Here is a 12,826-nt window from a genome sequence, read left to right on the forward strand (position 1 = left end):
CCTCCACCGGGTGGGGGGCCACAGGGGGTCTGTGTGCGCGCGTGTGTGCCAGTGTGTGTGGGCTCCAGCAGCTGGCAGGGGAGGAGAGGGCAGAGGAAGATGGAGTGGTTCGGTGGGCTGTGGAGGGATTGTGTCCATGTCTATGTATATATGTATATATGTATATACAGGGCAGAGCCCTCACTCTGCACACGCACATGGGCACACATGCACACACACCGTCTGTGTCCCGCAGGGTTTCTCAGGACAATTGGGAGAGGCAGGAGTGAATCTGTGTGTGTGCGCATGTATACATGCATGTACAAGTGTGGGGGCGTGTGTACACTTCGGGGGCTGGTGTCTGGGATGGAGCTGGCTAGTTGTGCCGTGTCAGGTGTGCCCCACTCCAGAAGGGGCTGATGGCATGGAGCCTCGCACAGCTGGAAGGAACATGGGACCAGAGGGCACTTGGCTGGGTTCTGGGCACAGCGCAGCACTCTGACCCCTGGCTCCTCCCTGCCCGCCCGACCGCCAGCCAGTGACTGCTTCTGGGGAGGAGGGGGCACTGGCTTGGCCCTTGCAGCCAGAAACAGGTGCTGGGTTGGAGAGAGAGAGAGAGAGAGTGTGTGTGTGTGTGTGTGTGTGTGTGTGTGTCTAGGCTGCGGCTGGCCTTGTCAGCAGGCCAGGCTGTTGGAGGCGAAAAGCTGGGGGAGGGGCTGGTTGCTGGTAGCATCTGGAAGCCCCAGGCTGGCAGACTGAGGGATCTTCAAGTGGGCCCCCTCCCAGCATGGATTTGTGCAGGGCTTAGCACACCTGTGATGTGGGCTGCCGACACCTGTGGGACATATCACGTCCAGGCTGAGGCAGGGCATATGTGTGTGCATATGTGTCTTGTGCTGCCGGCTGTCCAGAGCAGGGGAGCTAGCGGACTGCAGCTAGGGTCCAGGGTAGGGGTTTTGGGAGCCCACACCTGGAGGGGTAACCGAAGCGGGGATAGCAGGCAGCAGTCTGTGTGTGACGTCACTGAGGACATGGGTGGGACACTGGAATGGTGGTGCAAGGGTTTCCCGCCGGTCGGAGTGGGAGTATGATGTCATCATGAGTGTGGTGACGTTCTATGTGGGGGCGGGAGTGGAGAGGGGAATGGGATGGTGTCTTAGGGTGAATGACCCCTCCCAAGAGGCCTGCCCCCTCCACAGGGTCCTCATCCCACCTGAACCCCTTCCAGTTCCTGTTCACCTCCCTGTCCCTGCCAAGCGGGGATGTGCGTGTGTTCTTGGGCGTGAGTGCCCGTAATGAGTGTGTGTCAGTTTGAGTGCGAGCGAGGGTATGGGGCAGGTGGGTGTTAAGGATCAGTGTGTGAGAGCGTGGACATGTGTGTGTGTTGGGGGAGTGCGACTGACGGAGGGCTGTGACAGGCGTGCGTGTCAGAGGTGAGTGTGCGCCAGAGCATGTGATAGCAGAAACAGCCGGAGCCAGGGAGCCGAGACCTTGGGCTGTCACCCCTGTTGCCACCTTGTGCATTTTTCATCACGTGGGTCTTCATGTCAGCCGCTCGAGGTGCTGGCTCTCCTGGGCAGCTTGGGGAGGTGGGACAGGGGCCAAGGGACCTGCCAAGTCCTGTGTGAGTGCCACCTGCCACAGTAGCTGCTTTCCCACGGTCCTTTCAAGTCTGACTTTGTAAAGAACTTTCCTTTCTTTCCTCGGAGGTGGGCAGGCTAGTGGCCATTATGTGGCCACTTAACAGATGGGCAAACTGAAGTGTTCTGTCACACGAACCGTGGCTCCAGGATGGAGGGAGACACATGGCCAGCAGGTCCCTGGCCTATGGGTGTCTTCTTGTGTGATTGACTGGGAGGCTGTCTGCAGGGGATAGGGATGTCAGGCCAGGGCCTGGTGACTCAGAGGCCAGGGTGGGGAAGACTGGGAGATGGCCAGGGCTTGAGCAATTCTGAGCCTCCCCTAGAGGGTAGCTCTGGGTGGCCGCTGGGGGCTCTGCGCCTTCCTTCTCCTCCCATCACCCCACACCCTGTTCCTGGAGATGTGCTCTGGAAGCAGAGTTGGGTCTCACTGATACCTTTGCCGCATTCCCATTGCGTGTGACATAGGGGTCAGCCTCCCTCCCCCTGTCCCCCACCATCCTGTTTAGAGGGGAGATGGAGGGGTGCCTGCCTTGTGGGCTTGGGTGATTTGTGGGAGTGTAGGACTCCAGGTGGGGTCCGTCGTGGATTGCCCCCTGACTCTGGCCTGCCCCTCACCCACACTGTGACCATGTGCCCTGTGGCTGCACAGACAGGAAGTAGATTGCTCCAGCCTCCTACCAAGTTCATGGGCCCCACAGGTTGACTCAGCTCTCTTTGCCTGATTTCCCGATTGAATTAACCTACTGGCTCAGAGAACACCTGGGGCTGAGTGGCTGCTGTGATCACTGGGGATGGTGTCTGACAATGGGGTGTGTGTGTTGGTGGGGGTGGATAACAGAGGCCCCCTCTCCCGCTAGCTCTGTAGAGAGTCCGCAGAGGAGCCCCCCGGAGTCACGAACAGAGAGGGTGTCCCATAGGCTGAGGGCCATACAGTGGTGGGATCCAGACTGGAAGCCCTGTAGGTGTGCCCTGCCACAACTCTTGCACCAGGTGGGTGCAGGAGACACTCATTTTGGGGTGCTGTGTGGCTGGAGGTCCTCCCTGGGCATTGTTTTGCTCACTTGTAAGTGTGGGGAGAGACCCTGTGACTGGAAAGCTCTGAGCCACAGGGAGGATAAGCCTGGGGGACACCTCCTGCATCTTAAAGCTCCCACCCGTAGCTCATGCCTCCTCCCTCTCGCCCCCCATTCACACAGTCACCTCTGACACACAGCAGTGCCCACAGGTCTCCCTAGAGGACAGAAAATCTGGTCACCATCAGGGCCACAGTGTTGGGGGACCCCCAGTGATGGGGGACCCCAAGAGCACCCTCCCTCATCCCTCCTCATCTTGCTGGTGGGAGGAGCAGTGGCTCAGGGTCCTCATTCTGTCTTCTTGCTTGGTCAGTGTATGTCCTGGACAAGTCATTTTACCCTGTGCCAAGACCATGTTAAGTGGGGACAATGGTACTGCGCCCCCAGCCCTGCTGGGCTGTCTTGATGTCATCAGATAGGGGCAGGGGAGAGGGCACTAGGGGTGACATGCACACAGTGGGTGCCGTGTAGTTGCCCTTCCTCCCCTGGCTCCCTGGAGTGGATCTGCCCGCCATGCGTGTGTGACTGTGTGCTTGCTTGCCACCCTTTCCATCTCTGCTTCTCACCCCCTGAGCTGTGCAGGAGCTGGGGCCTGGGAGGTGTGAGTGGGGCTGGGAGCTGCTGTCCCCTGGGGCAGTTAGGGGGAGGGTGTGCCAGTGTGTGTGTGTGTGTGTGTGTGTGTGTGTGCATGCGCACACTGGGTGCATGCTGGAGGAAGCAGGAAGCACGTCTGTTCCCCAGCTGTTCCTTCAGGCTGACTCAGTTTCCCCACCAGGCCTGTCTCTCTCTTCTCTCCCTACCCCTCCAGTGCTGGCTGAACCTCAAAGAGAGTCCAAGGCTGTGGATTCAGCCCTCCTGCCGGCCTCTCTCCTTTGCCTTCCATGTCGCCTGAGGGATTTTGGGGCTGGGCTGACTGATCTGTTTCTCTTCTGTCTCTCGCTGCCGCCCTCCAGTCAGCTCCGTCAGCTCCGAAGGCTCTTGCAAAGTACTTGTTGAACAGTTTCCTGACAGGCTTCTGAGAGGGGGACGTGTGTGTGCCGCGTACACGTGCGGGGAGATGTGTGGGCCCCCGCCTGGAGGGTTGGTGCAGACACAAAATATCTAGCAGGTGCATAGAATAGGGCTGGCTTGGCAGGTGCTTCTCCTGTCCCTGAGACTTGACCAAGAGGGGCAGGGTCTGTAGCCCCAGGGGCCAGATGCTGAGCCCAGCTCTTTGGCAGTGCCAGTGAGGCTAAGACCGCTTGGCTACCTTGATGGAGTTTGAGGATTGTGAAAGAGTTCCCACAGTCCCAGTTGGCATGCCTGGTGGTGGTGGGGAGATTGAGCTTGTGACCAGGGGACCTGCAAGAGAAGAGGCTGGAGCAGCCTGGAGAGGGTCTTTAAAAGGTGAGCAGACTGAAGATGAGCCACACAGGGCCGTCCATATCTGGCTAAGGACTTTGGAGCATTGTCCTTTCCCATAGGGCATTGCACAGTCCCCCTGATTTCATCAAAATACAGATTCTTGGGTTGTTGTGTGGCCCGTGAACCTTCATTTTTCTGTAAGATTAAGTCACCCATGTTGGTGGTTGGATGGCAGCTGAAAGAGGGCTGCAGCCTGCTCCCCCCCCCCCCTCCTCCCATTGGGGCCCCGCCCCTCCCTGACCCCACTCTCCCCCCACCCCCAGCAGTGCCTTGCAGTGGCTCCCGGGCAGGGCCAGGTCCGCCCTGGCTGAGGCTAATGAGCTCTGCTTTCCTTGATTGCTGTTCCCAGCCTGTGCCAGGAGTCCCTGGCCCCAGCCCCAGGTGCCCCTCTGCATTCTTCGCAAGGCACAAATGAGGAGGCGGGAGGCAGTCGGCCGGCTGACACGGGTTGGAGGTGCACAGCTGATAAAACCTGGCTCAGACTGGTTGGGATCGCGAGGGGCTGGACAGCGCTGCCCCAGCACCTTGGACAGGGCGATGGTCTTCCAGCTTCAGTCCTCCACCGCCCAGAGGACGCGGGCGAGCTGAGCCTGCGGCTGTGCGGGCGAGCAGCAGCCGGAGGCGGGGGTGGGGGAAAGCGTCCCCCAGGAGGCGATGCGCAGCCTTGTCGGGGCGCTCCAGCCGCCGGGAGCTCCGGCCGAAGCCGGTTTGGGTTCGTGGCAGTCGGCGGAGGCAGGTGCGTCCGTCTGTCCGTTGCGGGCTTGGCGCGGCTGCCAGGCGGGAACTGCAGCCGACCTGGGGCGGCAGGGAGGACGGGAGCGCACGCTGGGTCTCCACTGGGTCCTGGCCCCCGGCGTCCGTTGCCCGGCCGCCAGCTCTGGGGTCCCCGGGCCCTGGCGCTTTCTGCCTTACTTCCCTGTGTTTGGAATTTGCAAGCCGCATCCGCTGACGCCTTCAACCAATTTCACGGCCTCCGGGCTTGGTGGGCTTGGTGCGGGGTGGGCGGTACGCGCCGGCTGGGAGGCGGGGGGTGGCGCACCACTGAGAAGGGGACAGGCACAGTTTGGCAAGGATCTACGGAATTGTTGGCCAGGGTGTGTGGGTCACTAGAGTGTGGACAGAATGTGTGTGTGTGTAGGTGTGCCAGCATAGGCCACCCCCTCCCCCTCTGCGCTGTTCGGGGCACTGTTGGGGGGCAGTGGTTCAATGTGTCAGCATGCTTGGGGCATGCATGTGTGGGCATGGGCAACCATGTGGACTGGCCCTGTGCCCATGGGTGTGCTTGATGAACCTTGGGGACAACACATGTTCAGGCGTGTTGACACGTGTGTGGGCAGTGTCCCCGTGGTTCTGTGTGTTGGCTCATGGCATGGAATTTGTGTGATGGTTCATGTGTCTCTGAGGGGTGGGGTGGAAACCGGATGTCTGGGCTGGGTGCACGTTGTCTGTGGGCACATGAATGTCTGGGTCTAAATGGGGGCTGCCCAGGGATCCTGATGTCTGTGTGTGGTCCTGGAATGGCCCAGGCCCAGGGTCAAGTGTAGATCCCCCTGACCTTGGGCTGGGGGAGCATGTAGTTGGAGGCAGCCCACCCTTCCTTGTTCCCAGTTGGGCTGGGGGAGTGGAGGCCGCACGGTGTGTGTGTGTGGGGGGTGGCATGTGTGTTTGTGCTCTGTCGCTGAGGGTGCTGCTGGTGGCCGGTGCTTGCTCCTTCGCTTGCTCAGTGGGTCTACGTATGTTTGTGAATGGCAGTGCCGAGGGGGCTGAGGTGTGAGCCCCTGTGGTGGGGGAGGGCCCATAACGCCATCTGGGCTGGTGGGGGTGGGGGCCAGACAGGGGCGGGGAAGGCGCTGGCTGGGCCTGTGCACGTGCATGTGCAGATGAGTGGCTGAGCTGGGCTCTGGTGCCGTCAACGGCATGTGGGGTCAGGCAGGGTCGCTGCTTCCAGGCTGCCTAGGGGACAGAGGTGGAGGGGTAGGAAGGGGGTCCTGAGAGGGGGTGAGGGCTGTGTGTGGGGAATGAGGGGGTGAGGGCTGGGTGTGTGTGTGTGTGTGTGTGTGTTGCCTTGACTGTGGAGCTGGGACCCTGAGTTGGGATGTGGAGCCTAGCAGGGAGAGAGGGATGGGGTGCAGGGGTGGTTGGGGGGTGCCCTTGGCTCTCAGCCTATCTACCCCTGCCACCCTGGGGACCTGGAGGAGGTTCTTGTCCCTGTGGGTTAGAGTGGGGTCTCTGCCTGCATGAGTCCCCTCCATCTTTTGCCCCATCCTCTGCCTCATCTCCGCCTCTCTTTCCCCTGCCCCCAGCCCTCTCTCTTCTCTCTGCCTCTATCTTTTTGCATCTCTCCCGCCCCACCCCAGCTCCCCATCTCTCTCCATCTCTCTCTATTTCTTCCCTCCCTCTCACCCTGATATTCATTTGTGGTATATTCCGTTGCCATGGGAAACCTAAGAAAGAAGTGAGTGTACCCTTCAAGACTTGAGCATTTTCCCTCCTCCCTCTCCTCCCCCTCCCTCTCTCTCTCTCTTCCTCTCCCCCTCACCTCCTTGCAGAAGGAGAAGACTTGGCCAAGGAACTGCTGCCCTCCCCCCCCCACTGCTCCCAGCTGGGTCAGGACCGGAGACCCCATTGCTACTGCTGCTGTCACTGCTTCCTGGGGAACTGCCCTGAGACCCGGGGCCAGGGACACAGCCTTGCTGGCCAGATCAGCCCTGTTTATGTACAAACAACTGGTAAGGACAGGTTCCTGACTGTGTGTGTGTGTGTGTGTGTGAGAGAGAGAGAGAGAGAGAGAGAGAGAAGAGAGAGAGAGCACAGCTCATGTGATTTGATCTCAGGATGCAGCCCAGCTTCAGCCTTCTGTGTGTCCTCTGTGGCCTGGCCGCTGCCCACTTCTACTAGCCATGGGCACTGCCACCCCCATGGGCCACGAGACAGTGGCACAGCTGCAGACTGGTTGGGACAGGGAAGAAGGCCCTGGGGACTCAGGCACCCCCACTTTGCCCAGCTGAGAGGCTGCGTGGGTTAGTGGGCTGGGGCCATCTGTTGGGGTCAGAGGGGAGACTGGAGGAGAATCAAGCCTCCTCTCTGATGGGGGTCTTGGCATCGTGGAGGGGGTGGACCACAGGACTGGGAGTATGCTGGCGGCTTTGATGTGGGGCCGGAGCCTGTGTCATTGACTTTGGGAATTGCGGGCTGAGCAGTCTGGCACTGGAGCTGCAGGCAGGCAGGCAGCCACGATGCTGTTCCCTGCTGGCTGGGGCTGGTGGCTGCCCTGAAGAGGAGAGGCCCTGGCTGTCATTCTCACTGTTGCCGTCACCACCGTCACCGTCACCGTCACTGCGGCTGTGTTGGTGATGGCCACGTGGAGAGAGCTGTTGTGCAGACAGGCGGGCAGGCACAGAATGCTGGTGGCATTGTGGTCTCCATGGAGAGGGAGAGGAAGGAGGAGGTGGCTTGAGGTCCGGTGTCGTGGTTGCTAAGGAGAGAGGGGAAGGATGTATCAGTGGTGCTATGGTCCCCACATGGAGTGGCGCAGCTGGGACTGTCAGCTGTGGAGGCCAGCAGAAAGGGCATGGGGACAGCTGCCCCAGCAGACCCGCTGGACAGGGAGAGGAGGGGGTATGGCCAGGGAAGGCCTGCCCCTGGGGACTTGGTGTTGCTGTCACAGGCTGAAGTGGCAGTGGGAAGGTGGTGATGGGAGACATCTCTGGCAGGAATGATGTGGGGTGCAGTGGGTGGGTCCGAGCTGTGCACATGCTGGCCTTGCTCCCCGAGGACTTTGTCTCTATCATGTGTGTTTTTAGGGGCACCTGTGACCTGTGCTGTGCTCCTGGGAGCCCTGTGTTGGGAGGTGACATTGAGATTCCAGGGACGGGAAGCATGACTTGCCCAAGGTCACGCAGCAGGAATGTGCCAGGCTGCAATTCTGTCCTCAGGTGGACACTGCTGCTCAGCCCTTCTTTCTGTGTCTCTTACTACTGTCTTGCGGTTCCTGTCTGTCTGAACCCCCCACCCCAATCCTTGCCACCTGTCCTCGTCCAGGCTGTCCCATACCCTGAGTGTTCTCATGTCACAGGGGCACCCTGGACGAGTGCCTGGTTGTGTGGGTTTGAGTCCTGGCTCTGGTTCCTACAGTGTCCCACCCTATGCCTCGGTTTCCCTCTCTGCAGAATGAATGGAGACGGAGGCACATGGTTTTTGCAGGGCTCCTGAAACTGGGACCAGATGTGTCATGCCCAGAGCATGGTTCCTGGCGTGAAGCAGGCTCTCAGTAATGGTAGCCACTACTGTTGTTGGAATTGCTTGTGAAAATGACTTTCTGGTGTTTCTGGGAGGCCAGGGGTGTCTTCTCACCCCACCCCACCCCACCCCACCCCCAAGCTGTGGGATGCTGTCCTAAGGGGGTAGTGGCAGGAACGGAGATGGAAGGGGCAGGGGGCCTCACCCCTCCAGCTGTGTGGCCTGAGCAACTCCCACCTCCTGGCTCCCTGCCCCTGCTCCATGTTTTGAGCCTGTCAGCCCACCTTGGCCAGTGTGTCAGGTGTGGGCCAATGGTACCCTAGGACTGATTCCGAGAAGTCGGTCCTTCTACCTCCTTGGTCCCAACTGGGGGCAGACCAGGCTGGGGACATGACAGGAGGGACATTTCAAACAGTTGGGGACTGATGGGCAGAAAGCCCACCCTCTGGGAAACAAGGTCTTGAGTTCAGATCCTGATGCTGCCACTTTGCGTAGGCATGCTGTGTCCCCTTTCCAGGTACCAGCTTCTTCATCTGTGTATTGGGGATCCCTGGGTAAGGTCTGGGGGTTCAGTGCAGGTCAGTAGTGGTGCTGCCTCTTCTGAACCATAGGCCATTATCACGTGGCAGGCTGGCCTGGGGGAGGCTGGGACCTGGGCTAGCCTGGATGACCAAGGAGGGCAGAAGAGGAGACCGAGCCCAACCCCTGGCTCACAGTGGGCACCACACAATCTGTGTGGGCTGGCCCTCGCACGTGGGACCTCAGTGGGCTGGGAGGAGCCTGGGTTTTGTGACAAAGCCTCTCTGCTCACCTGAGAAATGAGGGGAGTAGAAGTAGTTTTGTTCTCATTCAACACATCCGAACTTCTGGGGAAGCCGCTGTTTCTCTCTGCTTGCCACTGCTCCCCAGGCGCAGGACATGGCTCCTGCCTCGGTAGAGTGTTCCTGCTTCCAGGGAGCCCTCCCTGACCTCCTTGCCCCTGGCTCTTGTCTTGCTGTCCTCAGTGTCCCTGACACAACCAGGATGCCAGGGTCTGCTTCCATCACAAGGTGTTGGATGGGTAACTCTGCCCCCTCCGCCTCCAGTTCCCCCTACCCCAGAGGTGGTGTAGTCATGCCCATGGCTGGGGGTCACTGGCAGGTTTGGGGTTGGGCCCCAGCTGGGCTGAGCCCAAGTCCAGAGCCTTTGCAAGCTGCACTCCCCACTGCCTTCTTGGAGGTGGTTGTGAGGCTCAGTGAAAGTTTGCGTTTCAGGGTAGAGGGTTTGCACTTGACTATGCCTGCAGACACGAAGTCTAGGAGGGTCTCAGATAGCAAAGGCTTGTGCAGTGTTGGGAGTTGCCTGCTGGGGTCTTAAGGAAATTATTTGGCTACTCTGTACTTTGGTTTACTGGTCTGTAGAACGGCTTGATCATCCCTGGCTGACTTCTGGGAGGCTGAGGGCTTTGAGAGGTAGGAAAGTAGTCTTGGCTGTTAGCTTGCTGTCTTCAGGGCTTGAGCTGGAACATTTTCTGCCCTGGCCACCCTGGCTCTTTCTTCCCATTCTGCTAGCCATCCTCCCTCACCCCCACCACCTCTCTAGGTCAGGAGGGGGAGAAGGAGAGAGAGTGATATGGGAAATGATGCAGGTGGTTGGCTTTAACTGGGGGTCTACTGTGTCCACCGGAATGGTAATGCTGTGGTGAGACCAAGCAGGGACCAGGCCGGGGTTTAGGGGTTCCTGGGCATAATGTTGGGGTGGGGAGGTGGGTCGGGGGAGGAGGACAGCAGGGGACTCTGCTCCTGGCTCCCTGGGAAGTGGACTGTGGTGCTACACCATCCTCCCTGCCCCCCAGCTCCCTCCCACCACCTCCTTGAGGGGGTGAGGATGGACCGCCTGCTGCTCAGCCTGGCAGCCCACCCTGCTGGCAAGCCGGCCAGGCCCGGGAATAGATCTGGCCTTGTGTGCTGCTGTCCCAGTGTCTTGCTCAAGACCCCCATTTGTTTGGGGAGGAGAAAGGGGGGTCTGTGGTGCCCAACAGAGGTGGGATTCATGGCTGGGACCTTCTGGGTGTGGGCAGCCTGCCTGGTACCGGCTAGGCCTGGAGGGGCTCTGGGGTTGGGGGTGTTGAGAGCTGGGGTGGGGCCTGGGATCCTGTTTGTCTTACCCCGCCCCCACACACACCTCCCTGTGCATGAGGGGCTAGTGATGCAGTCCTGTACTTCTGGTTAAGGACCTGTGTGCCTGGAGAAGCCAGAGGATGGCTGCTGGTCTGATGGGGGAGGAGTGCCCTATCCGAGGGCTTTCTGGGCTCCACCTGCTATTTGGGATGGGAGACAAGGTCGGGCCCAGGGAGGGGAGGCCTTGCTCTGGGTCCTGGGTGGACTTTGAGGAGGAGGCTGTCCCTTAGGGCTGGCATGATGGGAGCTTTGTTTGGAGCTGTTTGAAATGAGGCCGCGGGAGGAGAGAGGCATGAGTGTACCCTGCCTCAGTTTGCTCGTCTATAGCATGGGTTGCTGCTGGGATCTTGGAGCAGCTGGAATAAGGTGGTGCTTGGGGGAGGAGTGGCTGTAGGAGCCCGCAGGGTTGCAGGAGCCTGTGATATGGAACCTGCCCTCGTGGTGGTCACATTTGTATGGTTGACTGTTCTGATGAGTTGCTTCACCTGTGTGTGTCTTAGCATCCTCCAGTGGCTGTTTGCAAGGTTGCTATTAAGTTTCCCCTGACGCCATGTGTACCTGCTCTCTGGGAGAGGCTGGGTGGCTGGGCCAATTGGCCTCCACCCTCCTGGGGATAGCCACTGGGGACGGGCTACTCCGAAAGGCGGGGTAGGGGGTATCTGTGTCCCCTCCTCTGGCCCGTCTCAAGGACTGTGCCGAGCCAGTTAGGGAAGGAGCTAGGGGGCCTAGGCAGAGCATGCCTCTGTGTGTATGGCTGTTACAAGGTGGGAGGGTATTGCAGCAAGGAGACTCCATCCACGAATGTATGGTGGACCCTGCCATTCTCATCCCTCTTGACTTGGGGCTGGCATTGATGGTGGGAGAGGATGGGCCTTTGTGGTTGGGTCCTGGCTCTGCTGGGATGGTGGCTGATGGGGAGTCCTGGATTCAGTGGGTAGTTCCTGGGGACTGTTGTTCAGCCCACCTGGGTCTGCAGGGATCTGGTGCGAGGGACAGGGCATCAGGACCCCAGGGGCTGGCAGGCTGGAGCTAACAGGATTTCTGACCCACCCCATGCACTTGTAGGCAATCTGTGGACCAGAGAGGAGAGCTGTTGGCCCAGGGCCACACCGCAGTGGCCGGGCTTCATGGGACACTGGCTCTGGCAGCTCCCAGCCCTGACACTTGCGCTTCCCATAGTCTCTCAGCCAGCTGAAAGTGGCCACTTTGGAACAAGGTCAAAACCAGGCCTGGTGGTGGAGGGGTGGGGTGAGGTGAGGTGGAGGGAGCGGGAAGCGGGGAGACTGTCTTAGTTTGCTTCTGTCTCTCCCTGGCTATCTCTGGCTTTGCACTGTCTATCAGCTACATCCTCACAGCCCTGCCTGGTACCAGGGTAAGGAGTCAGATGGACCGAAGGCTAGTGTGTGTAGATGGCTGGCTTGTGTGTGTTTGCCCTGAGTTGGAGTGTGTCTGTGTAAAGCCCTGTGTGAAAGCAGATACTTCTACTCTGCGGGCAGGCTGGGGCCCCTCCCATGGTCCCTCCCCAGAGCATTGCACCTCGGGGACCCTGATACACCAAAATTGGGCTTTGTTGGCATGGCCAAGTCCCTGTTGGGGCTGGCAGGCCTAGCTGGCTCCTGGGTCCTACTTCCGAGGCGGCTGTGGGCAGGTGGCATGCCCTGGCAGCTGCTGGTGGGCACATTGGTTAGCAGGGCCTGCTTGGAGGTGGAGTTCTGCTGCCAGCCTTCCTGAGTGCCCATATCTTGGGCACCTATAGCAGGGGCTGGGAGCCCACTCTGCCCTGCCCACTGCCCATCTGCTCAGTCCCAGGCTGTCTGGGTGCTAGACTGTTTGGTACAAATGGGAGCTGCTTTGGGACCTGGCTGCCTGAGGCACAGAGCACCCCACAGCAGGGCTGGGATCTTTGGGAGCTAGATGCAGGACAGAGTGAGGGATATCTGTGCAAAGGAGGCAGATGCTGGGCCCCAACGAGGTAGATGTTTTTATTATGCCCATTTTATGGATAGGGCAACTGAGGCACAGAGAGGTTGTGGCTCCTGCTCATGATCACACAGTAAGTGAGTAGATCAGTGCTTGGCTCTGGGCTGAGCTCCTTGCTGTGGCGATTGGCCTTGGTGACCAGGGAGGATGGCGTCTGAACAGACCTGGGCTGCCTCGGCTCAGCCTGGAGAGGGTCCAGGATGCTGGTCCTGGCATGGGGAAAGATTCATGTGGCAGCTTAGGCTCCAGCCAAGTTTGAAACATGGCAAGTCATCTGACCTGACGGGGCCTCAGTTTCCCCATCTGTCAGCTGGGTTAAACCGGGTTCAGCACTTCATTGGCAGAGCTG

General features: G+C 59.8%; 1 protein-coding gene across 1 annotated transcript in view; it reads left to right on the top strand.

The window, feature by feature from the left end:
* The first annotated feature begins 6,664 nt into the window (after positions 1-6,664).
* ELFN2 (extracellular leucine rich repeat and fibronectin type III domain containing 2) overlaps positions 6,665-12,826 on the top strand; it is a 33,220-nt gene continuing 27,058 nt past the window's right edge. The window contains exon 1 of the mRNA XM_058673158.1: positions 6,665-6,828. The gene's annotated coding sequence lies outside the window, so the exon portion shown is untranslated. The remainder of the gene's footprint in view (positions 6,829-12,826) is intronic.

The sequence above is a fragment of the Ochotona princeps genome, chromosome 15, assembly GCF_030435755.1.
Source record: "Ochotona princeps isolate mOchPri1 chromosome 15, mOchPri1.hap1, whole genome shotgun sequence".
Classification (NCBI taxonomy): domain Eukaryota; kingdom Metazoa; phylum Chordata; class Mammalia; order Lagomorpha; family Ochotonidae; genus Ochotona; species Ochotona princeps.